This window comes from Pinus tabuliformis, chromosome 8 (assembly GCF_031772625.1).
Source record: "Pinus tabuliformis cultivar Carrire ecotype Pingquan chromosome 8, CPIR1, whole genome shotgun sequence".
NCBI classification, from domain to species: Eukaryota; Viridiplantae; Streptophyta; class Pinopsida; order Pinales; family Pinaceae; genus Pinus; species Pinus tabuliformis.
The window spans coordinates 1,840,093,158-1,840,109,336 of NC_142294.1; positions in this window are offsets into that span (position 1 = coordinate 1,840,093,158).

Here is a 16,179-nt window from a genome sequence, read left to right on the forward strand (position 1 = left end):
TACCGAGAGTAAGGCTCTCAACCTGCTCTTGCACAACTGTGAGAGTCTCGGCCACATCAAGGTCACGAAGGATAACCCTCCCGGCAGCCTCTCCTACTGGGGCAGTGGCTGGCACTCTCAAACGGACTACTGGACGAACAGGACCAACATCTGCATGTACACATGAGTTTGATTAAAAGTCTTGATAGAATAAAGCACAAGGACATTATAAATAAAAACAGTAAACAGTGATATGGTCAAAGATTTTACCAATAGCGCCCCACTGCTCGCCATCCGGCAGTACTAAATCCGGATCACCCCGGAAGTCCATGCCAGCATATGGATACTCGGCATAAGCCATCTCCTGCCGATCAAACCACCTGAAGAAGGTATCGGAAAATGAAATATGAGACTAACCAACATGCCTAGACATATGGTCAACCCATATCTACATACGTGGTTCAGTAGGAGGAGGTATGTCGAGTGCAATGTACTGCGGCTGCATCAGTGGTATCTTCTCCAAGGCAAAGGCGGTCAAAATAGAACCGAACCCAAAGTTCTTCAACCTCCCATCCTTTATCTTGGTCAACTGACTTTTCATCACAAGAAGTACTGCATCACACCAGTTGAATATTTTCAGTTGGAGGCATTCCAAGGCATGCTGCATATAGGCCCTGTTGGCTACATGAAGAGACGCACTCCCAGCCATCCTACCAAAAGTAAACAGGATAGACCTGAGGGACCTGTCAGTGACATCTCGGATGATGATCTTGCCGTCTTTACTCGGCTGAGATCCTTCCCTGCAATACTGGCGGACATAATCTCTCACAGAGTCACTCCCTCGGGCCGAACCTGACAAAGAAATGGGGGCACCCCGCCTCGACAAGCCAATCAAGAAGTAAATGTCTACTGCGGTCAGGGGGATAGATTTGCCCCTAATCTGGAAAACTTGATTGATAGGATCCCAAGCATCGAGCAAATACTGCAGTAGGTTGATCTGCTGTCTCATGCTAGAGATGTGGAAGAACTTCAGCAAACCACAGTTCCGCAGCGCGTTCACTGTCACAGGATCATGTAGGGCAATCATGTCCTCTTCTTCATGTTCTCGTTCTCGCCATGTAAGGGTCATTTTGCTCCAATATCTCTGCAAAAAAAAACAAGAGAGGAGATTAAATCCTAATTGTGATGAGAAACAGGGAAAAATTTCATTAAAAACTGTGCTACAACTTTTCTTTCTGCGCCCAACGCACCTATACATGTGTTAGGGGTGCATTGAATGTCAAGTCACCTTCATGATGACCCACAATCAGCACAGGTTTTGATATGCCTAGGTTGCATTGATGTCAGAACGCACCCATCAAACCCCAAGGGCTCAGAAAAGCAGTGACTGAAGCACAGAATGCAGAAAAGAAACCATGAAATGAAAGAGCTCAGGTTTAGCTCCTACCTGGTCCAGACGGTGCCGAGAATCGTCCACAGAATCTCCCGAAATCAGCTGATGAAAATCAAGGGGGAAGAGGCACCTCCAAAGCTCCAACAAACCAAGTTCAAATGAAATGGTAAAATGAGAGGTAAAAACACTTTTTAATTGCCTTTTACTTAGTTCAAAGTAAAATATTAGCGTTTTAATCTCATTTCTAAGCAACTGTTGTCCATTTATAACTAGTTTGATGAAGCAATTGAAGATACAATACTATCTTTGAAAAGCAAAGCTGTTTATGGTAAAAAATCAAAACAAGACCATGTTATCGAGCAGTTTTAGCGCATAGTTCATGCTCGTTAAAAAATAAACGTAAAATCGAGCAAGTGTTTCAACCCGCGTTTAAGCTCGTTAAAAAATGAACTATCCTTCGGTAAATAACCACCGTGAATGTAGCATTATCAGCCATTAAAGCCTTGGTCGTGTTTGCACCGTCACCTCCACTTTTCCATTGGCCGATCATTCACCTCCATTTGATTGTTTACCCATTTTGAGGAACAGCTGCGAAGAGTGATTTCACTAGCCATCCTTGTGACACTGCCGTGATTGGAAAATTCCAACCCTTACCTGGAATCAGCTGCTACCCATTTTATCACTCATTCCTCAAAAGACGAGTCTTCTTTAAGCTCTTTTCATTTGACTCATAAAATATGAAAAGATTGCCGAGTTTTGGCCTTTCAGCTCGTTAAAGCGACCGGAAGAGCTATCCCTCCTCTAGATTTTAATCTTTTTGGACCTGAGGGATTATTGCACAAAAATATCGAGCGCTTGTTTTGTTCGGCTCGTCAAAACTATCGAAAATTCATCCCTTCTGTATTGTTTTATACTTTTTCGGACTTAAGGGATTAGATGACGAAAAAGGACTTCCGGAGTTAACTTTACGTACCTTTTCAAACTCTATAAAAATGAAAAGGACCGAGTTATCTTTGTCGTTAGACTCGTTAAAAAGATTAATAGCGACAAACTTGTCTTTAGACGAGAACGAGTTTCACTATCGCTAGGCTCGTTAAAACATAGCGATGGGTTTGCCCGAAGGGCAAATTATAGAACAAGCATATGTTATCCTCCTCAAGCTTGACAAAAATAAAGAGGTACTGGTCAGCAATGACTGGGGAAAAGTTGGAAAGAAACTCAAAGAACCTTTATTGGTAGCAAGTCGCTCTTGAACATGACACTTCCACTCCGTGCCTGAGTCAGGTTGGGTTGTTTCATTCACCGGTCACATCACCATGGTCTCGCCATACCATCCACCGTTGGGGTAAATGCTACCAATCCATCATATAAGTGTCGCCGATATGTTCAAGAGAAGTCATCCAGAGAAGTCAACCGTGTCCCATCCACTACCATACATTATACTTCATTCTTTCATGACTGCCACCCTGAACCATATATCATCAGATCGTTTTCACCTCCATCAAAATCATTTGCTCCGTTCCGTGTCATTGATGTGGGATTCATTAAGGCCCTCCTTTGATGGATCGCTTCTTGTCGACATCAGCTCATTATCCAAGAAGTTGATCTAGGAACACCCCCTTCAGAACTTTGAAGCTTGCATGCCTCAATGGCAAGTTTCTCACTTCCGGCGACAGGTATACATCAATGACCTTCGACCAAAAGATTTTGCGTGGTGTTCGATGCCAAGTCCTTTATTCACACCATGTGAATTGTACTGCAGTACCTTGAGGGTCATTATCATTATCGGTTTTTTCTCTCGCGCTTGTTAACAATTTACATCATTGACTAGTAATCAAGCGATGTCTTTCCATGTTCGACTTCAAAACATTTCTCACATGGATCGACTTGTACTTCGAGTGAAGATCGGACGAGATTGAAGACCCCAGATCTAGTTTCATCCATCCGGGCTGCGATATATATTCAGGAAAAATAAAGACATTGACATGTACAGCACTGCAGAACAGATAATCATCCTACCAAAAGGATGATGATCTCATCAGAATCATCAGTCTACCATCATACGATTGTCTGTCCTGTGTACATAAAAATGAATTTATAAAGCTGAGCATGGGAATGCTGGCCTCAGCTAGACCATGAAAACAGTATGAAAAATAATGTATTGTATTGTATCTTATTACAGGTCTCCTCCCAGCATTGAAAGAACTTCGGATCCTCCTAATAAAGCATTTCACCCGATAAACGACCTCATACTTTAGGGGGCAACTGTTATAGAAATTTTTGTGCCTTACAGCTCTAAGCATGAAATGTCCATAATCCAAGGGATCCAAATTCCCTAAAAGTGTTGTTCCTGCCCCTAAAGGAACAAGGTCAACCAATGACAGCTTCTCCCAGAAGTTCTCCACCAGAAACTGCTCAAAACTAGTCAAATCAGGATCAATTCAGAAGCTCCACTAGCTGCCTGCGTTGCAAAGCACCCAAATACACTGTCTAGGTGCGTTGCAACGCACTTGGATGCACTACCCAGGTGCGTTGAGCGGGAAATGACAAGTGGCAGAGTCATTCAACGAGGTGGAAAGACCATGGAAGCTTCCAGAATCTTCTCCAATGACACTTGCCTCACTGAATTCGACCAAGTGATGAGTAAGAGGCTCTCAGTCTCCAAGTGGAAGCAAGAACTGACAGAGAGAAGCCACAAGTCAAAACATAAGCTGACTCATCCTCTCTGCTTACATCTATATATGGATCCCTCATCCCAGAGATCCAGAGGCTGGAATCTTGTACTTTGCAGAGAATTGTTGTTGGTTTGAGATTGAGATTAGTACATTGGGTGATTTATGCTTTGTTGGAGGAGAGGAAGGGATTCCTTTGCTGGGAGGTAGATGCTGGATTGGGACTTACTTGGTTGTATCTCCTCTTGGACTTTCTTATCATATCAATAAAATTATTTGAGTTTCTCCTACATGCTGTGTATCAATGATGCTTTGTTATATTTGCATGTTTAGCTTAATCTGATCCCGAGCTTTTTATGAATGTAAATCTATATCTTCGTGTAGTTTCTCTCTTCTGTGATCTTGCAGGAATTCGGTGAAGCTGGGCTGGTAAGGGAGTAGGGAACTGGGAGCTATTGAAGAGAGGAGCGATTGGATCAACAAACTAGCGAAAGACACAGGTTAGTTACATTCTTCCTCTTCATTTACATTTCATAAAGAAGAATACTCAAGTAGTTTTCCTTGTTTGTTGCTAAGGCACTATCACACCTTAGAGTGGGATAGGGGCATTCTGAATAGATACTTTTCCCAACAACAATACTCCCACTGCATGTGCAATGTCTGGTCTAGTACAAACCATCTCATACATCAGGCTACTGACTGCACTTGCATATGGAACATGGGCCATGTCCTCTTCCTCTTCTTGTGTCTTGGGACACTGTTCAGGAAATAACTTTACACCTACAGAAATACGAAGCTTCACCGGTTTACTATCCTAAATATTAAACCTCTATAATATTTTCTTCCTCTGGTTTAATCAAAGTTTCCTCTTTGTCCGATATCTTTTAATTTCCAGGCCCAAAATATAGTTTGCAGCACCAAGATATTTCTTTTTAAATTTGAAGGACAAATGGGTCTTCAAATCCTGGATAATTTCTTTGTCATTTCCAACCAGCAACATATCATCCACATACAAGACCAGATAAATAACACGGTCACCAATTAATTTAAAATACACACGATGATCTGCTTTGATTCTCGTGAAGCCAAGTCCCTGAATAAATGTATCAAATTTCTGATACCACATCCTTCGTGACTGTTTTAACCCATACAGAGACTTCTTTAACTTGCATACCAGTTCTTTCTTACCCTTCACCGCAAAGCCTTCAGGTTGCTTCATGTACATCTCTTATTTTAGATCCCCATGCAGAAATGTTATCTTCACATCCATCTTTTCTACCTCAAAATCAAAAGTAGCAGCAATAGATAAAAGTAATCTATTAGAAGTTACCTTGGCAACAGGAGAAACAATTATCACCAAAATCAATTCTTGGCACCTGGGAATAACCTTTTGCTACCAATCGAGCTCTGTATTTCTCCACCTTTTCTTATGCATTTGTCTTCTTCTTAAACACCCAGTTGCTGCCAATGGGTTTCCTTCCAGCTGGCAACTCCACCAGATCCCAGGTCTCATTTTTGTGCAAAGATTCCATTACATGAACCATGGCCTCTTTCCAGAGTTTTCCATCCTCTAAATCTATTGCTTCCTTCATAGTTTTTGGATCATCATCAATAATAGATAAACAAAAATTTGAAAAAAACGTACGTGGACTATGCCTTTCTAGCTACCTTCTTTCCTGAATTGATCTTCTCACACCCGGAGTTTGTGGCTCTTCATCTTCTCATTCCTCCTCTGTTGTAGAGTCTGATTCCTTCTCATTTAGCTCAAACTCTATCTTCTCAAGTTCCTTTGGTTGGACTTCATGTTTAATAACATCTTTCACCTCTCTCAACACCACATCTCGGCTATACACAACCTTCCTTGTTATTGGGTTCCAAAGCTTATAGCCCTTCAAACCATCCTTATACCAAATAAATATGAAATTTTCAGATTTACTATCCAACTTGGTTAATTTATCCTTTGGAACATGTACATATGCATCACATCCAAATACCCTCAGATGTGAAAGAGAGGGTTTCTTACCAGTCCATACCTTTCGTGGAGTCTTACCCTCCAACACTGATGAAGGTGATTTGTTGACCAGGTAAAATGCTGCCTCTGCCCAGAATTCATATCCTAACCTGACACCATTGAGCATGCTTCTTGCTCTTTCCATCATCGTCTTGTTCATTCTTTCTACAACTCCATTTTGCTGAGGTGTATATGCGGTAGTATTCGGCTATGTTATACCACACTTCTTATAGAATTCTTCAAATTCCTTACTGCAAAACTCTCCACCATTATCTGTCCTCAGCACCTTTATCTTCTTCTATGTTTGGTTTTCCACCATAGCCTTAAATTCTTTAAACCTATCAAAGATTTCAGATTTCTTCTTAAGGAAATATATCCATGTATTCCTTGAGAATTCATCTATAGACGATACATAGTACACAAACTTACCCAATGATGGAACCTTCACAGGTCAAAATACATCACTATGCACAAGCTCTAATATCTGCTTCGCCCTCTTACCACCAGAGGGGAAACTCACCCAATTCTGCTTCCCATATACACAATTTTCACAGAAATAAAAATCCAAAGAGCTATTACTCATATGTTCTACCATACCTTTACCATGAATTATTCGAAAGCCCTTCTCTCCAATATGTCCAAGCCTTTGATGCCACAACATGGTCTTCTCTCCAGAGACCAATATATTTTCTGCTCCACTTTCAGGAACCAATGAACTGTTGCACCCATCAACAATAGTGCTACCTTGCAGCTTGTACAGAGTTCCAATTTGAACTCCCCGCATCAATACCAGTGCCCCCTGAACCATCTTGCAGGTATCCTTCTCGAACAATGTTTTTACACCTGCATCATCTAGCTTGCTTACAAAAATCAGATTTATGGCCAATGCAAGAATATGCAGAACACCCAGAAGTGTTCTAACCCTTGCACCTTGCAACTTTAACGTTACTTTTCCACGACCAATGATTCTAGCCTTCCTTTCATCCCCCAAGAAGACATCACTACCATCATATTTCTCATACTCGTAGAACCACTCTCTATGGGGAGTGAAGTGAAAGGATGCACCTGAGTCAATCAACCATGCCTTGTGATCTGCATGTGTACTTGAGGAAGCCAAGTACACATCGCCACCTTCATCTGAGGTGGTTTTCACCTCTGCAGAACGAGCATCATCAGATCGATTTCCTTTATCAGGAGATTTAGATTTACAGTCCCTTTTGTAGTGCCCTTCCTTTTCGCATTTCTAATACACCACCTTTACAGGTTTTCCTGGAGATTTAGATCTCCCTCTAGATTTAGACCTCCCACTCGATGACTTATTTTTTTTTTTGTTCTAGGACTGTCCTTGTAAAACAAGGCATCACCATTATGGCTCTCCATATTTTTCCATCTCATTTCCTCCGTCAGCAAGGATGATACTATTTCATCAAACTACAAGGCAGTTGCATTTCTACCTATTGCAATAACTAGACAATCCCACGAATCTGGTAGAGAACACGAAAAACTAATGCACTTATCTTCATCTGAAATTTTGATATCAACAGATGATAACTGACCTACCACAGTATTAAACACATTCAGATGCTCTGTCACCAAGTCTCCATCTTTCGTCCTTAGGTTATACAACTTTTTCTGTAGGAACAATTTACTCACCAGAGACTTAGATTGGTACAAATTCCCTAACCTGTCCCACAAAGCCTTCACCATAGATTCCCCTAATACATTAAGAAATACTAAATCTGAGACACACAATCGTATTGAGCTCTTTGTCTTCTGATCCAACTTCTTCCATTCTTCATCTGATTTGAATTGGATCCTAAAACACTCTCTAAGTTTTCATGATTGTTTCAAACTATGCTAAAAGATTCAAGTCCTAGAAAAAATAAAAGCTATCAGAAGGAATCCTCGTAACAGTTGCAGTTTTGGCCAGAGCGAAGCAAGGAGGACCCTCAGTCGAGCTCATAGACCATTGGCCCATGGTAATGCACACTAGCGCTAACTGGAAAAACCGGAGGCCAAATCAGGAAACAGGGATGGTTTCTAATATGCGATTAGCACTTAATCGTGTATCGTAGGGCGTCCCCCTCAGTGAAGGAAAGCCCAGAAGCGCCCGGAACCAAAATTTCTATAACGTTCATAAAAGTAACGCATTCTATTCTGTAGCACGGGATTCCACAAACTGGAAGGATATTGAAAAACCTCGAGGTGGTAAGTAGTTTTGACTGAGTCCCGCCCGATGCCACACATTGAGTAACATGCATCCAGTGGATGAGAAAGAAAATTGCCTGCATCAGATGCGTAAACATCGTGTGACTTGTCTGCTCGATATGGAGGATGACCACAGGATCTGGGGGGCCCTGATAAATGGCGAAGATGCGTCCGGATGACTGACCGGATTTGACGGGTGAAAAAGCAAGATTACAAGGGATTTGAAGTCTGACGTGGATGATGAATTGGAAAATGATTCATGATTCACGGGTGATCTTGAAGCAAACAAAATTAATAGCCATTCAAAAATGATTCAAGGAATCTAACACCCAGTTCGTTGGGAAACAAGTGGCCACCTCCCTGCGAGGTGTTACCTAGTGATGATGACGCAGAGCAGAGGAATTCGAATGGACAAAGGTAAGGAAACCAAAAGGATAGAGAGCAGAAACGAATAGTCAAAATAACAGACTGACTTTAAAGCCATGACCTAATAGAAGAAGAAAAAAACATAGAGAGGCAGATAAGAGTTAGCTAGTTGTAGGAAGCTAATAGCAGAGAACAGAGAGTAGAAGCCGAGCTGACCTGAAGGCAACATCAAGCCAGATAGAGCCAGACAAAGTCAGAGAGTCTGTGTACTCCATTGAAGTCTTTAGAGGTTCAAGCAAACTCCTCGGCATAGGCCTGTCATACTATTGTGGCCCTTAGAGGTCGAGTTTCAGTAAGGAGAGTTTGTGCACTCCATTCCCACTGACTTCATTCTGTTTAGTGAGTCTCGAATTGAGCTCACTGTTGTAAAAACTTTTCTTGAAAACATAATAGAGAGGCCACCACTGAAAGGCTGGATGAGGAGACGTAGCCCAGGAGCATTGTGTGAACTCCTTATTAAACTTGTTTTGTTTACATTTTTGACTGTTATGTTTTCTCTGATTGCCTCAGTGTCTATATATTCTAGTAATCTTATCAATCTGTTGCATAAGCAACATAGGCACATCCATGCACATGAGTCTATAATACCTTTAATTCTTTGTCCTGGATAAATTCCAGATCAAGTGGTATCAAAACTCTAGGTTACTAAGGTTAGACAAGCTTGTGTTGGATCTTGTTGTTGAATGTTAACTAAATCAAAGCTTAAATTAGGAGGAGAGTTGGCTGAAACTAACACAGAAATTGGAAGAGTCTATTCTAAGATGAAAATGTCAGAAGAAAATCCCTTGGACTCAGACCCCCAGTTCATGGATAGTTTCATGACCATGAGATCCATGGTGGAGGAAATGTATAGGGAATTTAAGAAAAATAGAGATGAAGATTCATCAAACTCCAAACAAGAAAAAGTATTAGAAGAATCTCTCCTCCATGACCACTCTAAAGGCAAAGGTAAAGAAAAAAAAATTTCCACGCCTCCTAATAGCCCTGAAAATAAAAAGAAGACATATTTGATTAAATTAGATGTTAAATTTGATTTACCAATATATGATGGAGAGTTGAATGCAGAGAAGCTGGATAATTGGATCATACATATTGATGTTTATTGTAGAGTGCAGAGCATTGACTCAGACAAGAGTAAGATTCAGCTGGCTAGCCTACACCTTGGAGGCACTACCTTGGTATGGTGGGAAGGTAGGATACAAGCTGACATGAAGAAACATGGTAAGATTCTTTCTGTCTGGAGTGAATTTGTTTCTACAATTAAAAGGAAATTCTATCCACTAGCTGACATGGAGCAAGCCATGATGAGCTGGCAAACTCTTCGACAACTAAAATGGTAAAGTGTACAAGGTTACACCCAAGAATTTAGGAAAATAGCTTTGATTCTAGGAATTTCTTTAGACTCACCTGAGACTCTGTTGAAGTATATAGGTGGTCTACACAGCTACATGAGGCACACTATCCTCATGTTTAATCCCGCTAGAATAGATGAGGTACCCATTTAGGCTACGCATCTAGAAGCTAGAGCTAAGAATGGGAACCCAGAAGTTGGGGGATCATCCAAAACCACTGCAAGCAAAAATAAGGAGAAAAGAAAACATAAATGGAAAGAGATGAAGACAAACACTATACAGAAAAGAAATTCTTCATGCGCTCACTGTGAGAAGGATGGGCATGATGATTAACACTGCTAGATTATGCACCCAGAGTTGAAACCTAAGAAGTTCAAGGGCAAGAAGAAGAAGATTGTTGCAACTATTCAAAAGGATTTGGGGTCAGACTTAGGAGATGAAGCAACAATTGCAGCCATAGGTATAAAAGGTAAAAATTCTGAAGCATCTACTAGTAATTCTGCACAATCCATTGATAATGAAGAAAATGAGAGAAAAAGACATGAGCTTTTTCATATTCGAGTTATTTCCAATCATCAAAAGATTGATAATTTGTTTGATAGTGGCTGACAAGTAAATTTAATTTTTGAAGAAATTGTAAAAAAGTTGGGATTACTATCCACACCTCACAATAAACCATATCCATTAGGTTGGTTATGTGATAAAGCAAATCTACAAGTGACTAGACAATGTAAACTTAAGTTTTCTTTTGGGTTAGCATTTGTAGATGAGGTTGAGTTAGATATAGTTCCTTTGGATATATGTGGAATTGTTTTAGGAAGTCCTTACTTGTACGATAGAAAAGCTATTTTCTATAGAGTTGAGAACAAGTATCTACTCGTTAAAGATCGAATTGAATATATTGTTAGAGCTCATAAGCTCAAGAATAATTATACTCTCATAAACTCAGGGAAAATGAAAAAAATTGTAAATTCATGCAAACAATTTATACTGATGGTTGTAAAGGAAAAGAAAACTGATAAAACCAATGTATTTGAGGGCTGTGATGCTAAACAACAAGCTGATTTAGAAAAAGTTTTTTTTTTTTTTTTCAGAATATGATATATTGTTTCAAGAACCTAAAGGTCTGCCGCCCAAAAAGGAAATAGTGCATGATATTAATTTGCATAAAGATGCTCCATTGCTTAACATCGGAATGTATAGGTTGTCTGCTTTAGAGAATGTAGAAATCAAGAAGCAAGTACAGGAGATGCTCGAGAAGGGGTTCATCAAACCTAGCACATCACCATGGGGCTCTCCAATTGTTTTGGTGAGAAAGAAAGATGGCTCGTGGAGAATGTGCATTTATTACTGAGCACTGAATAAGATAACGATCAAATATCGTTATCCCCTTCCTCGCAAAGATGATCTATTAGATCAGTTGAAAGAAGCTGTTTATATTTCCAAGTTAGACTTGCATAGTGGCTATCATCAGGTCAAAGTTGCAGAGCAAGATGCATGGAAGACTACTTTCGAAACAAAGCAGGGATTGTATGAGTGGATGGTTATGCCTTTTAGCTTAACTAATTCTCCTGCTACTTTCATGAGTATAATGAATGATGCATTGAGACCTTTTCTTGATGATTTTTTTATTGTATATCTGGATGACATTCTTATATTCAGCAAAATGTGGGAAGAACATCTAAAGCATGTTAAGCAGACTCTATATGTTTTGAAGAGAGAAAATATTTATGTTAAACTCTTAAAATGTGAATTTGGAAAAACATCTTTGAATTACTTGGGACATATAGTAGGGGGTGGTGAATTGAAGATAGATCCCTCTAAGGTTGTAGTCATTGTAAACTGGCCTAAACCCAAATCTGCTACATAAGTTCGAAGCTTCTTAGGAGCAACATAATATTGGAGAAAGTTTATTTCTAACTTTTCCTTAATTACAGCTCCCTTGCATGCTTAAACAAGATTGAAAAAGGTGTTTCAGTGGGGAGGCAAATAGCCAAATGCCTTTGACACCTTGAAAGAAAAGATTAATACAACACTAGTACTAGCACTACCCGATCTTCAAAGAACATTTGAGATTGAAACAGATGCCAGTGACTATGCCATGGAAGCAATGTTGATGTAGCACAGTAAACCCATATGTTATCATTCTGAGACATTGAATTCTACAATAGTTAACTATCCCACATATGATAAAGACTTGTATGCATTAGTACAAAGTGTGAAAAAGTGGAAACGTTACTTAATGGATAAAGAGACAGTTATACATACTCATCGTCAACCACTTCAATATCTACACTCCCAAACTAAGTTACAACAATCAAGACACTATAGATGGATGGGTTTTCTACAACAGTTTCATTTAGTCATCATATATAAAAATGGCATACACAATAAAGTTGTAGATATGTTATCCAGACCAATTATAAATGCATCTACTATACTTAAGCATAATTCAGTATTGCATGAAAGCTACATTGAACAATATGCTCAAGATATAGATTTTAAAGATATATATGCAACTTTAAGTCAAGGCAAACGAGTAGAAGAATTGGATTATCATGTTAAGGACCAACCCTTGTGTCATTTTGCGAAGCTATGCATTCCACAAACTAAAAGAGTAAAGATAATTCGAGAAGCACACACTTCTCTAATATCAGGTCACTTTGGTGTAAGTAAAACAGTTTCACAGCTGCAAAGATTTTGTTATTGGCCAAAATGAATGAGACAGTTTCTAGATATGTAAGAGGGTGTACCATGTGTGCTAAAAGCAAGCCCAACAATAGAACACTAGGCCTGTACACTCCACTACCAGTTCCTTCTCATCCTTCGGAAAGTGTTTCCATGGACTTTGTTGGATGACTGCCTAAATCTAGGAAAGGTCATGACTATTTATATGTTGTTGTGGATAGGTTCAACAAAATGTGTATTTTAATTCCTTGTAACAAATATATTACCGCTGAATAAACTGCAAAGTTTTTCTTTCATCATGTATGGGTTCATTTTGGATTACCCACTTCCATAATATCTGATTGAGATACCCAATTTGTTGGGAAACTTTGGTCAATTTTGTGGGAATTGATGGACACCAGGCTAAAGAAGAGCACAACTTTTCACCCGCAAACAGATGGCCAAACCAAAGTGATCAACAGGACAGTGATCTAGTTGCTTAGAGGCTATTGCAGCAAGCATCCCAAACTTTGGGATGAACATTTATGTTATGTCATGCTCACAACCAAGATAAACATTATTCTACACAGAGATCTCCTTTCAAGACCTATTTTGGTTTCACACCAAGGTCTCCCTTGGATTTTGTCTTTGGTAAAGACATAGAAGCTGACAGACATAGTGATGTGGACAAGGCAACCAATTTCATAGAACAAATCCAAGAGATTCAACAGGCAGTACAAGAATAACTGGAAAAGAGCCAAGCCAAGTACAAGGCAAGGCATGACAAGCATCGGATGGAGCATAGTTTCCAAGTTGGTGATCAAGTCTGGCTGTATATCAGCAAAGATAGAATGCACGGTGAAGGTAAGAAGTTGAAGCCAATAAGGTATGGACCTTTCAAGATACTCGAGAAAATTGGTGAGAATGCCTTTCACCTTGATCTACCAGCTTACATGCACATATACTCAGTCATTAATGTAGACAACTTGAGACTATTTCAACCTTCATTAGTCGAAGATCCTAAAGAGTAGAGTCAATTTCCTTCTATTGATGATCTGTTGCCTGAATATCTTAATGCATTGCAGGAAGATATAGTTCTAGATAGGAAGGTAAGAACTATGTGCAGAGGGGATGTTGAATACCTCAGGATTGGACTCAAGGGTTCAAAGCCAAGCAGTGAAAAATGGATATAAATTGAGCAAGCGAGGAAGCAATACCCTCACTTGATTGATGCTTAAAAAAACCAACTTTTGGTGGTCCAAATGCTTTTTTAGTGGGAAGGCCGTGATCCAAATTGAATCCTAAAACACTCTTTGAGTTTTCATGAATTTTTCAAATTATGCTAAAACATTCAAGTCCTAGAAAAAATCAAAGCTATCAGAAGGAATCCTCATAACAGTTGCAGTTGTGGCTAGAGCGGAGCAACGCGGACCCTCATTTAAGCGCGCAGACCGTTGGCCCATGGTAACGTGCACTGGCGCAAACTGGCAAAATTGGAGGCCAAATTAGGAAATGGGGGTGGTTTCTGATATGCAATTAGCACTAAATTGCGTATCACAAGGTGTCCCCCTCAGTGAAGGAAAGCCCCAAATCTTCCGGACCCAAAATCACTATAAAATTCGGGAAAGTAACGCATTCAGTTCCGTAGCGTGGGATTCCACAAACCGGAAGGATATCGGAAGGCCTCGAGGCGGTAAGCAGTTTTGACTGAGTCATGCCCGATGCCGCACATTGAGCGACATGCATCTGGCGGATGAGAGAGAAAACCTCTCGCGTCGAACGGGTAAACATCATTCCACTTGTCTACCCGATATGGAGGACGACCGTAGGATCTGGGGGGCCTAGATCAATGGCAGAGATGTGTCCCGATGACTGATCGGATTTGACAGGTCAAAAAGCAAGATGACAGGGGATTTGAAGTTCAACGTGGATGATGAATTGGCAAATGATTCATGATTCATGGGCGATCTTGAAGCAAACAGAATTAACAGCCATTGAAAATGATTCAAGGAATCTGACACCTAGTTCGTTGGGAAATAGGTGGCCACCTCCCTGTGCGGCATTACCTAGTGACAATGACACAGAGCAGAGGAATTAAAATGGACAAAGGTAAGGAAACCAGAAGGCCGGGAAGTGGAGACGAACAGTCAAAAGAACAGACTAGCTTTAAAGCCATGACCTGACAGAAGCAAAAAAAAAAACACAGAGAGGCAGACAAGATTTAGCTAGACACAGGAAGCTAATAGCAGAGAACAAAGAGTAGAAGCTGAGCTGACCTGAAGCCACCATCAAGCTAGACAGAGCCAGAGAGAGTTACAGAGTCTGTGTACTCCATTGAAGGCTTGAGAGGTTCAAGCAAACTCCTCGGCATAGTCCTATCATACTACTATGACCCTCAGAGGTCGAGTTTTAGTAAGGAGAGACTATGCACTCCATTCCTACTGAGTTCATTCTATTTAGTGAGTCTCGAATCGAACTCACTGTTGTAAAAACTCTGCTTGAAAACATAATAGAGAGGCCACCACTCAAAGGTTGGACTAGGAGATGTAGCCCAGGAGCATTGTGTGAACTCACTAAACTTGTTTTGTTTACATGTTTGACTGTTATGTTTTCTCTGATTGTCTCAGTGTCTATATATTCTAGCAATCTTATTAATCCGTTGCATAAGTAACATAGGCACATCCATGCACATGAGTCTGTAATACCTTTAATTCTTTGTCCTGGATGAATTCCAAATCACATCAGACACTCCTGTTGGTTTAGTACCCAAATCTACCTCAATCCACTGATCTTTATCCACCAACAAATCCTCCATATTGAGTTTCCACAACTCAAAACTTTGACAATTAAATTTCTTGATCTTTATCTTTCCATTGCTTGCCATCTTCTTTCACCACTAGAATCGATCTCGTAGAACTCCCACTAAACAAGGTTTACCATAGGCCCGTGCGAAACCCCTTAGCAACAAAGGTGTCCCCTTGAAGCCAAAACAACTCTGATACCAAATGTAGGTTTTAATCCCATACAGAAATTACCTACATACGAATTCTAAAACATAGAAAATAAACAATGCGAGAGCATAAAACATAAAACACATATACACAGAGATTTTCCCCTAGATCCCAAAACCGGGACTACCAGCTTGATTTTTCACTATGTTCCTTTCAATTTTACAATACATATTTATACATGTCAAAGCATCCAATACCATGGACCGAAAACCATCACATCCAAAACCATGTGCATAAAATCATGCACAAAACCATAGGTAGGTCAGCCTAACCTAATATAGGGTCCAAAAACAAAATTTTCCAGGGTGCTGCCCTAGACACCATAAAGTGGGGTTACCTACACCCCTCAAACCTCCTATGACTCCCCCTGCGACGCAACAAAGTGGGGGCTCCACCCCCCTTCTAAACCCCCAGTTAACTACGTGGGCTAGTCGTGGAAAGAATATAACACAACCCAACA